Below are 7,597 nucleotides of genomic sequence, written 5' to 3'. Positions count from 1 at the left end.
TTTCAAGAGGCTATTCTGAAAAATTAAAATTATGAAGACTAGCTCTGGTTTCTGTTAAGCAGTATTTTGTTTCAAGGTTAAAATATATGGGATGTTACAAATTTAGAGATATAAATAAAGAATATACATTCTTTAAAGTCTTTTTAATTCACATGATATTTCTGATGTATGAAAAAATCCCACATTTTACCACAGCTAATTCTGACAGGAAACTATAATTCCAAAATTTCAATTCTAGTTACACACTCAATTGGCTTAGAATAAAGAAAAATATGTATTCTAGCATGGAGCAAAATGTATTTGTTTTAGATATCAGTATTTATACTGATTCTTTTTTTAAAAAAAATTATTTATTCATGAGAGACACAGAGAGAGAGAGAGAGACAGAGAGAGAGGCAGAGACACAGGCAGAGGGAGAAGCAGGCTCCATGCAGGGAGCTGGACGTGGGACTCAATCCTGGGTCTCCAGGATCATGCCCTGGGCTGAAGGCGGTGCTAAACCGCTGAGCCACCTGGGCTGCCCTATTGAGCTTTTCAACACTTTTTGCTAATGGGATTTCATATGATCAACTATTCATACTGCATTCTACTTTTCAAGGTCACAGAGAGAGACTACTACACTTTTTTCTTGGGGAGATGTTGAGTTTGCACTTCAGAAAAGATATATTAAAAATTCTGTCATAAACATACTTCTACTAAAACAAGGTAGATAGCTGATGCACAGGGCACATAAAAACAGCAGCTCAGTGCAGATACCGCTCTCCAGGTGGAATTTCCCCCTGCCTAATTTTCTGCTTCATAACAATGAGTATGTATTATAATCACCTTGAAGAGTAGTGGCTTACCCTGTTGTGTTCCACAGGTGCATTTTTCTCTCCAGTGGCGATCGTCAACTAAGAAAGTTTCTGTTTTGAGAAAATTTGCATCAAGATTTTATGTTAGCTTTAAGTTATTTAAATACCAAAGACCAAACAATTGGTAGGGATTTTAGTTGACTGTAACTGATAAGCTAATGTTATATCATAGTAAATAATTATTTTTCCCCAAAACATCACAAATCAAAGAGGATGCATTACAATGACAAGATAGTCTTTATCATATAGAGGCAAAATAAGGAGTGCTCAAATAACTTTTTCTAAAGACAAGAGATAAGAATTGATCACATCTTAGTCTTAGGGTATGAGGTATGCTGAGACGCTATTATTAGGATTTTTAAAAAGTAGTGTGTGATGGGTTAATTGACAGCATTTTTTTTTCTTAGTGGAACATAAAACAATAGTTCATCCTATGGTCAATAGTATCTGGAATATCTGAAGATATTAAGTAGCCTTTTCTTTTCTATAGAAGGAAATTTACTCCTAAGATACCAGAAATTTACTTTTAAGATATAGAGAGGTTGGTAAAGGGATACAAACTTTTGGCTATAAGATGAATAAAGTCTGAGGATCTAATGTACAACATGGTACTATAGTTGATAATACTACATTAAATAATTGAAATTTGCTAAGAGAGTAGACTTAAATGTTCTCTTACACATAACAAAGATAAATAGGCTGGGTGACAGATGTGTTAATTGACAAATGGGAGGAATCCTCTGTCATAACATATATTATATCAAACCATCATGATGTGCACTTTAAATAGCTTACAGTTTTGTCAATTATACAACAATTATAGCTGAAAAATACTGAAAGGTGTGCAATTATGTCAACGTAAAATATTTTGAGTGGATTATTTAAGTTTCATTATTTATATGGAATAAATATAATAAAATAGATGGGTAGTATGTGCCATTAATCAAAGAGTCCTGTTAGTATTGATGACTTGATTTTGGAAAAAATAACATTAATTTCATTAATTAACATTAACATCATTAACATTTAATGATATTAAACATTCAAATAATTGATGCAGATATTTTTTGGCTGTTATTCAGAAATTTGATGAAAATCAATCTATCTCTAACTTTTTAAAGATCCCATGATTTTAGGTTTATCAAGTTTGTGTCTCACGTTTTTTTAAATTATGCTTCGAATTTCTTCTTGCATAAAAACTCCACAACTCTTTTTTTTTTAAAAAAGATCTTTCTTTCTTTCTTATTTATTTATTTGAGAGAGAAAGAGAGAGCTGAAAGAGTGAATGGAGGTGGTACAGAGGGGAGGGAGAGGGATGGGAGTGAATCCCAAGCAGACGCCCTGCTGATTGTGGGGCATGAGGCAGGGCTCCATCTCACCACCCTAAGATCCTGATCTGAGCTGAAACCAAGAGTCAGTCGCTTAACTAATTGAGCCACCCTGATGCTCCCCAAACTCCACAGTGCTTAAAACATTTATTCAACTAAATTTGTAAAGTGATGATAATGATAAATGCAATATGTTAGTTTCAAGTCCTTGCAAACTTTGTTTGCTTTGTTTGCTGCTAATAACCCAGCAAAGTGTCCAGAGCAGTTACTGTTACTCTGACTAGCCTAGGGGAGCAGTGCTTCACAGGAAGAGCCAGAAATGTAACTCAGTTTTTCTTGCTCCTATAGAGGTGGGGCTGATGTTTGATTTTTCCCAGGGAAGGAAAATATAATCTACATCACACTGGAAACAATATCCGAAACCTCCCCCCCCCGCAAAAATTAAAATGACACAAAAAAACAAAACAATACAACTCTAACAGCAGTGTGGCCTTGAATTGGAGGGTGGATAAATTTGGAAGGAAAGACTAGGATCGAGCTAAAAGTAGGGAGGGTAGACTTCTGAAGACCCCTGAATGTCATTTAGAGGAATTTGAATTTTATTTGTAAAAACTTGTTTATCAAAAAATATACCAAAGAAGTGTTCAGTTTTATAGGAATTATATGATTTTTAATTCTTACCACAATATATAGAATTTCAGTTAATTTTGTTATATTAGATTAATCCACCTTGCACATAATAGGGCATATATGGTTAAGAAGTTTTACTCTGAGGGACGGCTGGGTGGCTCAGCGGTTGAGTGTCTGCCTTCGGCTCAGGGCGTGATCCTGGAGACCCGGGATCGAGTCCCACATCAGGCTCCCTGCAGGGAGCCTGCTTCTCCCTCTGCCTATGTCTCTGTCTCTCTCTTTCTCTGTCATGAGTAAATAAATAAAATCTTTAAAAAAAAGAAGTTTTACTTTGACTCCTACCCTTAGAAGGGTCAGCTGGGCATTAGACTGAGCAGCTCAAAGGAGTTCAAGGAGAAGGTGGATGCTGTGGGTATCAACTTGATCTTACACAAGTTCAACCACATGATATCTGTGCTTTAGCACCTGTGCTCTGCAACGTAACACAGAAAGCACTGTTTATGACCAACCAGAAACAAGAGTTATTTAAAGTAGTGCTTGCCCAAAGATAAATTGGACAAATGAAAAAGGCCACAGAAGGTACTAGCTTTGTTGAGGAAAAAATACACTGGCCTACGCTGTAATAAGTACTTTACTATATTATCTCATTTAAGCCTCATAAGGCTCCTGTAAGGCAGGCATTATTCTCTGTTTCAAAGATGGGGTGCCTGAAGGTCAAAGAAAGATTCAGGCAAAGGGTCACGTGAATGCTATGAAATGGCAAAATAAAATACAACTCCACTTGTTAATTTTGCAAGCAAATACTATCATTAAGGTACTGAAAACTCTATTTGACCATCTAAATTTGATCCTAAGAGAGCTACCAGAAAGTTTAAGTTTTCCACTGCTTAAGATGTTACTATTGCTTTTTAAGAGAAGAATTTAAATTGAAAAGAAAATAGTTTAAATTTATAAACCTTGATGATCAAATCTCACTGCATAGATTTTGGGGGTCCTCACCTTTGGATTCATGCTTCCCCCTCTCAAATAAAGTAACTCTCTTAAATTGATACATTTTAGTAACAGCCACTAGTTGGGACAAGGCCTTCTGCAAACTTGCCATGAGCAGGAATCAAAATTTAGGATCCAATCCAAGAGGTTCAGTTGTTACTGGTGACAACCTCAGGAACTCGGTCTATCGTGTTCCTCTCTAATATGGGGAGTTAAGCTTCCTGATAGCTTTTTGGGAAAAAAAGAAAAAGCAAAAAACATTGTCAAGGAGGAAGGTGAAAGTTATGTTATATCTGAAAGTTAAATAGATTAATTTAAGATTTTGATTTTAATTAGCCTTTTGGCTTAGTTGAGACTTCCACATTCAGACATTCTACCCCCCTCCAAAACTTTTGTTTACCTAAATTATCTTTCTTAGTTGCTCTGTGGTCTCACTGTTTCTCTTTTACTCTCTTTCTCTGACCTCTCTCTTATAAGCACACTCATTTTTTGGGAAAAATCCTATAAATTGCTCACTATATCAACTTTCCAATAAAGGTGTTGGGAGAAATGCTGTCATTATGCTAGGAGATAATTTATAATTAATCATTCCTAGCTCTTTTTCAGTTTTCTTTTAAAAACCAACTCCAGAAATCTCAAAGTTTTCAACACAGTTCAAAGTTATCTCATTGCACCATTGACAGGGAATTTTGAAATTTATAGGCAAACATGCTGGAGTAAATCAACTGAGATGCAGATAATTAATCTGTGGCTTCTAAAAAGTGTATTATGGTCTATTTTTTTAAGATTTTATTTATTTATTCATTAGAGACACAGAGAGAAAGAGGCAGAGACGTAGGCAGAGGGAGAAGCAGGCTCCATGCATGGAGCCCGATATAGGCCTCGATCTCGGGTCTCCAGGATCATGCCCTGAGCTGAAGGCAGAGCTTAGCTGTTGAGCCATTCAGGCATCCCAGTATTTTATGATGTAAAATGACATGATTTGATTTTAATTGTTTTGAAATTCTCATTTTTATTGACTTTCATACAGGAAAATACAATGAAAACACCAACCACCATTTTTTGAGATCATGTACCTAAACTGTTAAATATTTCACTTTGCAAATTCTATCTAGTGTTTATTTGAAATTATATGGCATTGTGTACAGTCTTTAATTTATTATTTACTCATGGTAGAGAGGCTTTTATTTATTTGAATTAATGGCAACCTATTTTTAAAATTCCTTCATTACAACATACAAATGGTCAACAGACACATGAAAAAGTGCTCAACATCACTCGGCATCAGGAAACACAAATCAAAACCATAATGAGATACCACCTCATACTAGTCAGGATGGCTAAAACTAACAAATCAGGAAACAACAAATGTTGGCAAGGATGCAGAGAAAGGGGAGCCCTCTTACACTGCTGGTGGGAATGCAGGCTGGTACAGCCACTCCAGAAAACAGTATGTAGTTTTCTCAAAAAGTTGAAAATAGAGCCACCCTACAACCCAGAAATTGCTCTACTAGGTGTTTATCCTTTGGGTAAGGATATGCTTGGCATAAAGATTTTATTAAATGCTTGATCTGGACCAGAATAGATGTTTTTCCCAAGAAGATGTACAAATGGCCAACAGATGCATGAGAAAAGATGCTCAGCATCGCTAATCCTCAGGGAAATACAACTCAAAAATGATATATGACTTCACAGCATTTAGAATGGTTAGAATCAAAAAGACAAGAAATAACAAGTGTTGTTGAGGCTATAGAGAAAAGGGGAACTTTTGTACAGTGTTGATGGAAATGTGAATTGGTGCAGCCACTATGGAAAACAGTATGAAGATTCCTCAAAAAAATTCATGATCCAGCAATTCTACTTCAGCTATTTACCTGAAGAAAATGAAAGCACCAGTTTGTAAAGATATATATATATATAAAATATATATATTTATATATAATATATATTTATTATATATATTATATATAATATAAATATATAATATATTTATATTATATATATTATATTATATATATATTATATATATAAAAATATATATATTATATATATATTTTATATATATATACACCCTTATGTTTACTCAAGTATTATTTACAATAGCCAAGACATGGAAACATTCCAAGTGTCCATCAATAGATGAACAGATAAAGAAAATATGGGTGATATATAATGAAATATTATGCAACCATACAAAAGAATGAAATCTTGCCATTTGTGACAGCATGACAGACCTAGAGGGTGTTATATTAAGTGAAATAAGTCAGACGAAGAAAGACAAATACCACATGATTTCATTTACTGTGGAATTTAGAAAGCAAAATAGATGAGCAAACAAAACCAAGCAGAAACGGCTCATAAATACAGAGAACAAACCATTGGTTGCTGGTGCAGAAGGACAGGGGAAAGGATGGCTGAAATTGGCTAAGGGGGTTAGGGGGTATGCACTTCTAGTTATAAAATAAATAAATCACAGGTATGTAAAGTACAGCATAGAGAATATAGTCGCTAATATTGTAATGGCTTTGTATGGGGACAGATGGTAGCCAGACTTACACGGTGTTCATTTGATAATGTCTCTAAATGTCCAATCACCGTGCTGTACACCTGAAACTAAGACTATATTGTATGTCAACTATACTTCAATAAAAAATCCACTTTATTTTAGCGCCTGCCTTTGGCCCAGGTTGCGATCCTGGAGTCCCGGGATCGAGTCCCGCGTCAGGCTCCTGGCATGGAGCCTGCTTCTCCCTCCTCTTGTGTCTCTGCCTCTCTCCCTCTCTATGTCTATCATAAATAATAAGTAAATAAATATTTAAAAAATCCACTTTATCTCTATTGCTACTGTACCAGTAACATGAAATGTAGTTACTAACCTTAAACCACACATATCAGAAAAAGAGAGATTATCCTGGTTCGATGAATTGAAACCAGATCCTAGTTTACTGACACAAATGATTATGCATTTAATAAGAAACATAAAACACCTCCATTAACCACAAACCATAGCACCACATTATCACAGTAAAGCAGAAAATTGACCCCAGATGTCCTACATCTGCAGGCTTTCTGATCCCACGTGGACATAATTGAGCTCAGAGTCGAAGGGCATTTGCTTTGCTGTTTGCTTGGATTTTCCGAACTATCTCAGTTCTTGATTCCACATTGCTATTGTGTGGATCAAATGATCCCTGGCTACAAAAATACGCTGGGGAGTGACTCCCCTGGCGTCCAGGTTATGAGTGTGGTCAGTCATTCCACATGCCTTGGGGATGAGCTATCTTTACCATGATGAGAGATTTCCTTTTCAAGTTCAGTAGTCCCCAAATACGCATACTAGCATCCAGAAAAGTCAAAGTAATTAAGGAAACGTATATTGCAAGCTTATTCAAGATAGCACTGCAATTAGGCTCGTGTCTCTTTGCTGTATTTTTTTTTATAAATAAAAATCATTACCGTCCTAGAACAAAGAAGAAATTTTACAACCTACTCTTAGAGTTATAGATATCCGCCACACTGACTTCTTCAATGTAAACCATACACAGACGTTTAAGAATTTCTCTCTGTCATGTGTGCATTGGGTATGTGTGCCAGTTCCATTCTCCTTTCGCATGGGTCATCATTTTATAAAACAACTTGGAAAGGGAAGAGGAATAAAAAAAAAAAAAAAGCAATTCTGGAAGCCTTTCCTCTTCCCTTTCTTCTGATCTTTCATTAGGTCTTGGAGGAGGAGGCCCTGCTTTATGTGTGTGGCCTCCCAACCCTCTAGAATGTCCTGACTTTTGGTGAGCAGAG

Source organism: Canis lupus, chromosome 28 (genome assembly GCF_048164855.1).
Source record: "Canis lupus baileyi chromosome 28, mCanLup2.hap1, whole genome shotgun sequence".
NCBI lineage: Eukaryota > Metazoa > Chordata > Mammalia > Carnivora > Canidae > Canis > Canis lupus.
This window is presented reverse-complemented; position numbering follows the sequence as displayed.